The sequence below is a fragment of the Diabrotica undecimpunctata genome, chromosome 1, assembly GCF_040954645.1.
Source record: "Diabrotica undecimpunctata isolate CICGRU chromosome 1, icDiaUnde3, whole genome shotgun sequence".
NCBI classification, from domain to species: Eukaryota; Metazoa; Arthropoda; class Insecta; order Coleoptera; family Chrysomelidae; genus Diabrotica; species Diabrotica undecimpunctata.
Window position 1 is genome coordinate 144,489,248 of NC_092803.1, and position 12,753 is coordinate 144,502,000.

Here is a 12,753-nt window from a genome sequence, read left to right on the forward strand (position 1 = left end):
TTTAAACGAAGTTTTACTTTTGGCAATATAATTGTCAAAAATAAAAATTTTATGTTGGCATTTATGACATTGAGGCTATTTGTAATTGGTTGCTATTTGAACTTATTTATAAATTCAATTATTTTTATATTAAAAAAATGTTTTCAAAATTATAGAAATTTTCGGAGAAACATTTGTTAGATCAAAACATTTTTATATAAAATATTTTGAACATGTAAGCAGTGATTTTTTACTTACCAAACTAATTTTTATTTGGTAAGTTAACAAAAATTTTTTTTCTTTTTAGTTCAACCTTGTAAGTATTTTGTCTTTTTTTAGCTCTTGATAATAATTGTAAACACAATTGAAAGCTCGAGATTAAAAAAATAGTTAACCAATAGCCCTATTATTGACTCCAACCCATCCAAAACAGTTATATATATATATATATATATATATATATATATATATATATACATATATATATATATATATATATATATATATATATATATATATATATATATATACAACCTTAACCCACGGTGTAGGTAAAGGTTTATGGTCGGTATAGTAGAATTTAACAGGATATCTAACACAGACATAAAATCATATTTGTAGCGAATATGAAAAGAAAACAATCTATTTCCCCTTGGTCTTCCCGCCACGTTCTATATGCACGCCCATTAGTGAACGTCAGACGATTATTTCCGATCCAGCTTACTAAGCTACTTAAATTTAAGCTTATATTTAAAAAATTGGCGATCAGTGGCGCAGTTATATTGCCATTCAAAACTGGATGATGATTTTAAAAATAAAACATTAATTGACACAAATACTGGTACAAAATTTCTTAAATCCATGAAAAATTTACAGATTCGAAATTTTTTATTTGACGAAATTGTAACCCAATTTTGAATAAAACAAGATAATTTTGGCAACATCGCCATTCGTCTCTTCTCTTGAATGGTAAAATGCATATGAGACAGGTCAAACGCTATGCTATGTATTTCTATTTGGGAGTAACTTCGTAAGTGTGAAGATAATAATTAAATATGTCGACTGTTTATACAACACAAGAAACTATCAATTTATTTATTATGGCTTTTGAAAATGGCCCAATACCTATAGAAAAAACTGTATTGACCATTATTCATCAATTTGAAAAGTTTGGCTGTACTAATGACAGATGTAAAAAATGCTGCTCATCAGATCAACCTTGCGAAAAGGAACTTTCTCAAGACAGAGAAATTAGAGAAATTCAACTTTGTGAATTGGCTGACGATAGCAACTTAAGTTGCTATCGTCAAGTCCTCGTAGATACTTTGTCTTAGAACCAGCAACTTCATGTAGAGTCTTACGTTGCCATGTTATCAAATCCACTGGTAACTCTAACATCTTAACATATAAGATCTCATAATGGAAAATAAATTTAAACCAATAAATTTTAACGGGTTTTTACCCAGATATTTAGTTGCTCAAAACATGTACACCTAGACAATGATGATGGAATATGGATTTCGAAAAGGTTTTATTGTTTTGATATAGCCCGATTGGGTTTTTAAATTGTATACCTTTTATAAAGGATTTTAATAATTTTTTTTTAATCTAATTTTAATACCATAAAACACGGTGCATAGGCTCCTTTATATGCAAAAAAATGGCAAACTTTTATATGGTCTATTTTTGTTTTACAAGGTTTTAAAGAATTTTAATTTTTTAAAAAAGACTTGATGGTAAAATTATTATGCGAAATCTAGTAAATTAATTTTAATGAAATTTTGTAAACTGTTATCGTACAGAAAATTTAATTGTTGTTATTTTATGTCATTACGAATTTTCCTTCAAGTGAATCATTTTAAAGTTATAAGTTTTAAAGTTATTATAAAATAATTAAAGTAAAATGTAACAGTATGTCTCGCAAATAGAAAAACTAAAACATGCCAATAAATTTTACCTTTATTTATCACTCGCATTAAACTTTTCTATTTGTTTTAAACTTTTTATCGTTTGGTTTTTCTTTCTCATGTAGCTGTAGCTCCCTTCGTTAATTCAATTGGCTTTCAAATTTGATCAATAACATCATATTTTATAATTTATCGTAATTACTTCGCTATTAATTTAATAATAACCTAACGTTATTACACCTAGTAATAACCTAACGTTAATACTCAAAAGTGACTTCCTAAAAAAATAAATGCAATTTGTTGATTAATATTATCACATAAAACTGTTTGTAGGACATGGAATCAAATAATAAACTAAAAGCGTTTGTGGCTATGATATACGGAATTTTGGTTTTCTTACTTTTGTGCATAAAAAGTCAAAATATAACAGATGCGGTAAGTAGAAAAACTTTAAAATGCATATATCGGATCAACATTAGTCTTTCATTCCGATATTTTCTTTGTTAGATACCTATCTTAATTTGATCCTAACCAAATTAACCACACGAATTCGATATTCTTAAAATTTAATCCTTTTTTTATTTTGTAGACCTAGTTGACATAGTTTATAACATTATTCCTATGCATTATTTAATATGAGTTTAGCCCCGAACCTCATCTATGTATGGGCCACTAAACTCAAAATCGTCACCTTTTTTTTTGGCAACTGCCAAAAACTCCCTTGGCTGTGGATGTCTCTTTCCTCAGTATAAGACGAGAGCCAAGATTCTAAAATGACTGACTATGAAAGACTCAGGTTTATCAATCTTTGTAGAATCAGGTGCTAATTCGGTATTAAAGTAAATTGTAGATTTTTAAGTTTGAATTTACCTTTATTTTGTTTGATAACAGTTGCAAAAACTTTTTTATTTTTACAAAACTTGTACAAAGTACTTAATTAAAAAGTACTAGTGTAGTGCCTACACTAATGCGTAATTAAGACGAACTGAGTATACATGGGCCGCGGTAAGACTATCCCGCTTGAGACGTTGAGAACTGAATAGAAAATTACACACACACACACAATCACGCTAAGCGATCAACCCAACCTCTAGGAACATGTGTATACCATACTAAGCATGGGATCCACATGTCCGAAGATCATACCGGTCACACTTCGCTAGTCGAAGTGGTACCTATCTGACCCCCAGGTTTTTCCACCACCCCTCCTCATCGTGTGACATACGTGAGGAGGCTTATGATCTTGAAAGTTACTAGAGTTGCCTTGGGTAATGAGACAACTCCCGTTTTTAATTATTGTGGTTATGCCACCTAACTGTAGGGGTAGCCACATCTAGGCTTTTCTCCCTAATTACTTTACTGATTCTATAGATTTTACTCTAACTGCACTTTGGGACTTGAGTCCCTAAAACAAAAGAAAAAGTAGCGTGTGTGTTCCGTCCATGGAGCCGGCTGGGTGTCCGATGTGGGTCCGGCCACTGAGCCCATGTTTGCCGCACATGACCTCAGTGCTCGGGTGTCGCGAGAGGATCAGTATCACTCGATCCGCCTTAAGGGCCTATTCCGCATCAGCGGTATATAGAAGGCCTGAGGGGTCTTCTATATGGAGAACTTAAATTGACTTTGCGTTAAAACGTTTAATGATTAAAATTGATTAGAAACTAACTGTATTTAAAAGAAAACAACATTTTTTTTTTTTTTTTTTTTTGTGGGGTCTTCCTTGGCGTTGGGACTTTAAAATGCCGGCACAATTCTTACCCTTTTATTTCTTACATGCTAAATTGTGTGGGTGGGTTGGGGTGTGCATTGCAGGGTGTATACGGCCTCCACACACCCCGGTGTATAGTGTCCTTAACTAAGTGCCTTGGCACCTGTATCCTCTCGCCAGAGTCCTAAAAGAGAAGGATTTTTTTGGGTGGTTGTTTTCTGATGACTGCATTCTTTTATTTAGACGTCTTTGCGACCATCTCATTCTTCATTTATTGGTTTGGGACCCTATATCCGGCTATTTGCTGTTTAGGTCTTCTGTGTACCGTCCTGGTGTTTGCGTTGTAGTTTGTCAGCTCTCTCAACATGCTACTTGGGTGGTTATTTAGTCCATTGAAAAGTTCGTATGCCTTTTTGTCCATTGTGTGTAGGATCCTTGTTTGTCCTGAGTCTCTGTATAGATTTCTCAGAGGTACATATCTTGGCAGATTCAGTGCGTCTCTTATTATTTGATTTTGCGCTGTTTGTATTTTCTTCCTGTTAGTTTTACAGGTGTGTCCCCACGCAGCGGAGGCATACGAGAGGACTGGTAGGATAATGCTATTCGCCATCCTAATTTTGGTTTTGAACCTTAACTTGCTTCTTCTGCCAATTAGCGATGAGAGCTGACTTTTCAGCGCTTTGGCTCTATACGTTTGCTGATTTATGTGCTGCGTAAATGTAAGCTTTTTATCGAGTAACACTCCTAGGTATTTGGCCTCATTTGTCCATTGTACTGGGGTGTTTCCAATTGTTAGTTCTTGATTCGGTACACTTTTTCTGTGGCTAAACATTACAGCCTGTGTTTTATCTGGGTTTATGGCTATTTTCCATTTGATGCACCATCTTACGAATCTGTTGAGTGCTCTCTGCAGATGATTAGCTGCATGATTTGGATTTCTCCAGCTAACAGCTATTGCCGTATCGTCAGCGTAAAGACTTAACAGGGATCCTGGTTCTTTAGGCGTGTCGGCCGTATAGATGGTGTACAAGTAAGGCGACAAAACAGCTCCCTGAGGCACACCCGCCTCCAGGGTCCCGACCTCGGACTGGGTTGCCCCTGTCCGAACTCTGAACCTTCTGTTGGCTAGGTATGATCCAAGGAGGCATGTCATCGCCTCGCTGTATCCCATGGTGTTCATTTTATAGATGAGTCCATCATGCCAGACCCTGTCAAATGCTTTACTGACGTCCAGAAATGCTGTTGCCGTGTACATTTTTTCGTTATATCCTTTAGTTGTGAATTCTGTGAAACGTAGAACTTGTAGTTCACATGAATGTTCGCTTCTGAATCCAAATTGTGCTTCTGGTATGGTGCCTAGTGCTTCCGATTCTTCATTGAGTCTTTTTAGTATAACTCTTTCCGCTATCTTGCTTATTGATGATAATAAGCTGATAGGTCTATAATTTTGCGGAAAAGTGCCATCTTTCCCTGGTTTTTTGATCATAATTATATGTGCCTCCTTCCATCTGTCTGGGAAATATCTTAATTTGAGCATGTTGTTTACTATGTTCGTTATATAGACAATAGCTTTGTTGGGTAGGTTTTTAAGTGCCCTGTTTGTGATGTTGTCAGGTCCTGGGGCTTTTTTGGCATTAGAGAGTTTGATTAGCTCTTTAATTTCCTCGGGAGATGTATGAGTTATTCCTATTCTGCCCTTTCTTCTCTTTAATCTTCTAGCTGTTCTTTCTACCTCTTCTTCGAAGTCTATGTCTTCGTTGGGATTTTCGTTGTTTCTGCATGCTCTTTCTAGTTCGTCCTTTAGGACTTCGGCTTTATCTCTCTCCGTATGAACAATCCCGTTTTCTCCGTGTAAGGGAGGTATGGGTTTCTTGTCCTGTCGGAGTATTTTCGATAGTTTCCAGAAGGCAGATTTGTTTGGGTCTAATTCTTGGATATAGTTGTCCCAGTTTTCGCTTCTATGTTCTCGTAGTTGTCTTTTAACTTCCCTGTCTAGCTCATTGGCAATCCTTTTATCTTCTAGAGTTCTAGTACGGTAGGCTCTTCTTCTTTTTTTATTTTTTTCCTTTATTAGGTTTTGTAGTTCGAGACTAATATCTCCGAATCTTCCTTGTTGTCTGGTAGTGTTTTCGGTTTTTGAGCTGGCATCGATAGCATTATTTATGGTTGTTTCTAGTTTAGTTACACTGTCTTCTAGTTCTGTGATGTTGTTTATTGTTGGGATGTTACCGATGTTTTTGCTAAAAACCCTTCTGAAGTTTGACCAGTTTGTAATCTTCTTTTGGTGGGGCTGCAAATAGTTTAGTTCTATTGCACCCAGGGTCAGGACGATTAGATTGTGCGTTGAATCGCCTTCATTTAGAGATTGTATCTCGTGTTGCTGACCCACGTTGTGTAGGATTGCTATGTCTAGATGTGTTGGGAGTTGTCCGTGAAAACAGGTCGGTCCTGTTGGTCCGATCACGTAGGTGTTAGGTCTATTTTCGAGATGGCCGCAAAGTCGTCTCCCGTTGTTATTGGTTGCTCTGTCGAACCATAGGGGAGATCTCGCATTAAGGTCTCCTATAATCACTGTGGGCTCTTCTGTATCGAGGATTAGGCTCAAGTCTTCATCGAATATCAAATCGTTAGGTCTGACATAAGCTGACACTATTTTTAGTGTTTCGTTGTTGGCCTTTAATCTGACTAGCGTGGCTTCCATTGTCACCAGTCCATCTGGTGTTGGTATGTGTTCATGTTCTAAGCCTTTTTTAACTAGTATGGCTGTTCCTCCTGATATCGCTCTATGGTCAGTTCTATAGATATCGTAGCCAGGGAATTTGGTTTTCTTCCTTTCCACTAATTTGGTTTCTTGAAGGGCTACGATATCGAGCTCTAATCTGTTGATCATCTCATCCAAAAGGTTGAGTTTTTTGAAAATTCCACCGGAATTCCAGGACCCTATGCGTAGATCCTCCGTACGGTTTGCTAGCATTGTCGGTGTATTTCTCCGAATGCAGTCATCATTTTAGTTGCACGGTCCATCATGGACATCATCTCCATCATCTGAATAGAAAATTACTGCCCAAATGCAGCAATTTATAGGGAAATTATTGTTTCAACGATATTGTAACGGTCATTAAAGGACTCTTTGGAGACGGTAATGAATGTTAATGGGCAATTTTTATCGTCTTCTAATTTTTATCTTCGAAGCAATAAAACATTTTTTGTCATAGATTTTAAGAAACCGTTTAGTAGAATATAGAGACAAAAAATAGAAATGTGTGTGATTTATGCTTATAAAAATATAAATACTTCAAATCATACAAAATGATAAAGGAAGTCACTAATATAAAGAAAAAATTCACAACAACTCTAGTAGATGATAACAACCAAATAGTATTTAGTACCGAAAATGTAGGAAGTATATGCGAAAAATACATCGAGGATCTGTGTGATGACGAGATAACAGAACCACCAATGAATATAGTACAAGACACAATACTTGATTAACATCGGAAGTTACAAAAACAATCAATACGGCAAAGCCACAAAAGGCCTCAGGTCCAGATGAACTATAATAATATGTAGAGATAATAAAACTTATCAATGAAGAAAATCTTCAGTCCTTAAAACTACTACTTAACAAAATATATACCACTGGAATTTTTCTAGAAGACTGGTTTAGATCGACGTTTATACCTATACCCAAGAAAAATGTATATATGTTCACAGTTCAGATTAATTAGCTTGATGAGCCATTTTCTGAAAATTTTACTTAAAATTGTACATCAACGTATTATACAGAAAATACGAAAGAAATCTGAGCAACAATCAATTGGGATTTCGTATTTGGCTTGGTACGGGGGAGGCATTATTTGGCCTCAGAAATTACTACAAAAAATACCGAGATCAACGAAAAGACGTGTTTTTCTATTTTATCGTCTACGAAAAAGCTTTTGATCGAGTAAAACACACAGAACTTATAGAAACCTTGACACAACATGGTATAGACCATAACACAGTGGCCCTTTAAAAACATATATTGGGATCAAATGGCGTTGATTAAAATAGACAATCGTATGACAGCAGAAATGTTATTAAAAAGAGAAGTTCGTTAGGGCTGTGTACTTTCTTCATTATTGTTTAATATATATTCCGAAAATATATTTCAAAATGCCCTCAATCACATTGAAAAAGGAATAAAAATCAACGGAGAATATGTTAACAACTTAAGATACGCAGACGACACTGTCATTATTGCGGACAGTGTTGAGGGTTTCCAACGACTTTTGAATGCCATAACCAGAGAGAAAGATAACTTGGAGATGAATATAAACACAAATAAAACAAAAGTAATGAGCGTTACAAGTGCACCAAATGCCGACATTAATATTCGTATCTACAACAAACAGATAAAACCCGTTCAAAAAGTCTAGTATCTTGGTGGCTGGATAACAAACGATCTTGACTACAAAGTTAAAATACGTGCTCGTATAGAGTATGCTAGGTCCGCTTTTCAAAGAATAAAAAAATTCCTAATAAACTTTTTCTTATCGTTGGATATCTGACACCAATTTGTAAAAACGTTCATTCATTCCATATTGCTGTATGAAGTGGAAACATGGACTTTAAGAATCACAAGTATGGGACCTGTAGAAGCCTTTGAGATGTGGGTTTTTCGAAGGATGCTGAAGATCTTTTGGACAGAGCACGTGACCAACAACGAGGTGCTGAGAAGAATGGGGACCGAAAGAAAAATCCGTAATAATGTAAAAACCAGAAAAACGAGTTATCTAAGACATATTTATAGAGGAAAAAAGGTACAACTTCCTACGACTGATAATGGAAGGAAAAGTGGAAGGAAAAAGAGGTTCAGGAAGAAGAATATGCTCCTGGCTGAAAAATGTAAGAGACTGGACAGGCATGGACGTACATTCGATACTAAGAACAGCTCAAAGTAGAGTGCAATTTGCTGTAGTTATAGCCAACCTTCAATAATGGAAAGGGCACCTTAAGAAGAAATGTGATTTATGGTTTGAAGTTACATATTACAGATGTTAAAAAACAAGAAATAGATATAAAGTTACAACGCAGCCATAAAGGGTCTGCACAAATTACCTGTTTTTGCGGCGAGTCAAGATTTTAACGAGACTGTCCTAAATTAACGGATGGTTAAAAAAATAAGTCGTAGATGCAGGTGTATATTGAAAATAATTTAGACAAGACGAAAAGCTCGAGTTCGTTCGAAAAAATATTCACATGAGATTATTTTACGTAACCAATTTAATAGGATATCCAAAAATAAGGTTAAAGGGGTCGCCCAGGCGAAAAGTTGTTCAAATTTTTTTTTTTTTTTTTTTAATTCTAACAATAAATTTTCTTAGCTCGGACAATTTTTTTTAAATTTTTTGGATCATTTAGAACAAAATAAGTCTCTTTTAGTTTTTTTGTAAATTGGGTCGTTTTCGTGTTATAAATAATCTAAAACTAAGAAAAACGCAAAATTTCGATTTTCAAGGCTCAAAAACACAAGTGTAAAACATTATTTTTGAATTCACCAATAACCTAAATTCAAGTTCAAACCTTGTTCTATCATTTCATAACAAGTATTTTGAGCCTATTTCATTATAAAACATTGTTATTCAATCTTTATTGAAGCGCTTATGACAGAATGTGCGGTAGGGATGCGACGTGTATAAGAGATAGAAACTAGATCTAGGACACCAATTTTTGCTGCTTTAAATTCTCATTCTACAAATGAGCACCTGCCCTACCATAGGCGCTTCATTATTAATTAAAAAACAAGAATGATTTAATGATTATTTATGCACCAAGGGTGGTATTAGGATAAATTACGCCCGGAGAGCAATATAATCCAGACAGAGAGCCTTTGACCCGAGCAGTAAAACTTAAGTTTATTTAAAATCAAAATATATTTGAAACAAATTAATAACTAAATAAAGTTAAGTTTGAGATAATATGTACAAAATTTAAATGCCAACCCTTTGGCGACGGTATCGACGCATAGCTCGATGACCACACTGTTTAAAACCTGCAAAAATAAAATATAATTTATATTATCCAATTGGAACGAAAAGTACGGTGTGTTAATATAAATGCAGTAAAGAAAATGATGGACGGTTTATGGGAAGACAAATTGATCAACACTCGTTCGGGCGAGGAGCTGGAAGTGACTTATCAACACTTAACCAGAGAATAGTTATGTCTCAGATCAACTCTTTAAGACTGCTAAGGAACTGGCAATAGATCAACAGTCAAGCAGAAGCAGTTGACTTGCAGTCGACGAGTTGTTTAGAGTTCAACACTCTGATATAACTCGATTTTTAAGCAAGCAATTTAATTTAACCCGGCTTAAAAAACTTGCACCCCCTAGTATGACATTCATGTGTTAAAATTCATTGGAGCTAGGTGTATTAATTCGTGTAAAACAGAAATCACTCCACAGCGCTTCAATATTCCAGACCATCCTTTTCCCCGCTATAGCCCTTTTATGCGCGATAGAGGCACTCTTATCAGCCAAATGTTATACGTGTGGGAGTTTTGAGTAGAAGAACTTCAATATGATATCCTAACCGATTAATATAGGTTAGCGTGGGTCGCTTTTTTCCTACTTTCTCCAATGACTTATCCATGAATCTGAAATTCGATTCTCAGTGGTAAGCGTGTGTGTACGGATCATTAAAGGGACGTGGCGATGGCTGGCGGTGCACATCGTTACAAGTGACAATATATTACTACTTTATTTTATTGGCTAAAAATTTAAATCATCACAAAAATATTATGTAGATACTATAGCAATCTTTAATAAATTAGAACAAGTAACTTTAATTATAATTGTTGTAACATTTAAATCCATCCAACTCTGCAAATAATTATTTGTTTTTATTTCAGACCTCTAAAATAACTGAAAATCTTTATAAGTGCCCGTGGATTTACTTTAATACTGAAAATAGAAGAACACTATTATTAATTATGGTTGGCGGACTAAAGGAATGGGAAATCACTTGCTATAATATTTATCCAATAAACAATAAGTTTATTACTCAAGTGAGTTATTACTAGTTATTACTAGTATTTTCCATAAAATGTTTTCCATGTTATTCTTAAAAACTAAGACGCAACTATCAGATATCAAATTTTGTTAATGCTATACGAGGTATGTTAAAAAATAATGAATTTTGCCCAAAAGTAAAGCCTCTTTATATTTCACAATATCGAAAATTATCATTGTAAAAAGTTGTCTATACGTATACTTATGCGTATTTCATCCTAAAAGCGGCTATTTACAAACATTCTGAACGTGAAAACAATATTTTCTGTCGTAATAGAAGCAACACTAAAATGGCTTCGATATAGACGCAATAGCGACATCTGATAATAAATGCAGAAACTAATTGTCGAAACCAAATTCAGATTTCTGGTTTAATCTGTGCCTTCTAAGAATTGCAAGGCAAAACAGACGTTGATAAAGATGTAATTAGAGACATGGGGAATCTAAAATTGCATTCCACAACATATCTCCTCAACTAAGCAAAAATCCTCAGCAAATTGGTTTCTACTACTCATAAAAAGTATACCGAAATAAAAGGAAAGACAGTTAAAATTTGATTTCACGTAAAGTGCGTCTGTATATCCGGCTTATATGTATTTCATCCTAAAAGGAATCTTCAAAGCGGCTATTTACAAACGCTCTGACGTGAAAATAGTCTTTCCTGTCGTAGAAGAAGCAACACTAAAACGGCTTCGATATGGACGCAATAGCGACATCTGGTAATATATCCGGAAACTCATTGTCAAAACCAAATTTAGATTTCTACTTTAATCTGTACCTTTTAAGAATTGCAAGGCAAAACGGACGTTGATAAAGATGTAATTAGAGACATGAATAATCTAAAATTGCATTCCATAACATATCTCATCAACTAAGTAACAATCCTTAGCGAATATACTCTTCAGCTCTGCATCCAAAAAAATCCTTATATCCTTATACAAAAAAACTTCTTATAATTTCCATTTTGTTACATTTTTAAAATAGGTTTATTCTATTTAGATTTTTAAATTTTAATTAATCTATTCTCTCAGAGTCTCTCAGTGCTAATTAAGGTCACTTTGACGTAAAATGTGCGTTTAAACGAGGTAAAAATTAAAAAAATCGGCTACTATGAAATATATAAGTGTGTAAACAAAATATTTAAGGCAGCAGCTGCTGTATATTTGATTATTTTGTTGAAAAATGTACATGTGGATTAAATTTGTTCTAAATTTATTTTCGTTATAAAATATTGCCATTTTAAAATTGTTTATTTTGTAGTTAAACGTTTTTTTTTTATATTTTAGGGTTTTAAACAAGTCTATACATTGGTAACTGCCGTAGTTAATTTCAGGAATAAAAATACTGCAATCTGAGAAAAATACGGAGTAAAAATTATAATAGTAAACGTTTATATATTATATAGTTAGTATATTAATACAAAATAAGCAACATAGATATCCTAAAAATAAGCTACACTTTTCCTACTAAAAATTTTAGGCACTAAGGCACCAATGAAAATCCATTTAGTATAAGTTGTAAAACTTAATTGTTTTGGTAAGCACTTTTATCGAAACAGTAGTTTAGTGGGCTGATAAGTTTATGTCCTTGTACATGGGTACATGGTTAGATTTACACGCCAGTCACAGAAATTGTTTAAACACATTAGCCAATATTCTTAACAGTATAAGTCATGAATAGATTAGGTCTTATTCAATAAAGTCAAATATGTAAATAATTAAATCACCTGTTTGTTTTTATTCATTTAAAACTAATGAATTGCATGTTTTCAACATCAAATATTCATCACAGGGAATTTACAAAAAAGGTTAATCAAAAACTTGTGTTCGTCATGATACAATCATATTGCTTTAGAGATGTTCAAACATAATTCTACAGATGGTAGATTCTAGTTATTGATTAACACAATATTTATAATTAACATGCTCGACCATGTTGTCAACATAATATCAGAACCTGCGATTGCTGTCGTATTGAGTAGGATTACTACTCATATCCATGCAATAACAATTCGTCAGTAGAGTAACATTAACCTTTTTCACCCTCTCAGAGTAACTTCTTAAGTCAAATGCCGTAGAAATGAAATTGAATACCTCTAGTCAGCA

General features: G+C 34.1%; 1 long non-coding RNA gene across 1 annotated transcript; it reads left to right on the forward strand.

Annotated features, from left to right (window-relative positions):
• Positions 1-2,179: 2,179 nt before the first annotated feature.
• Positions 2,180-12,327, forward strand: LOC140440597 (uncharacterized). Its single transcript, XR_011950880.1, has 3 exons — positions 2,180-2,321; positions 10,489-10,644; positions 11,935-12,327. It is a non-coding gene; the product is annotated as an uncharacterized lncRNA (long non-coding RNA).
• The last annotated feature ends 426 nt before the right edge of the window (positions 12,328-12,753 follow it).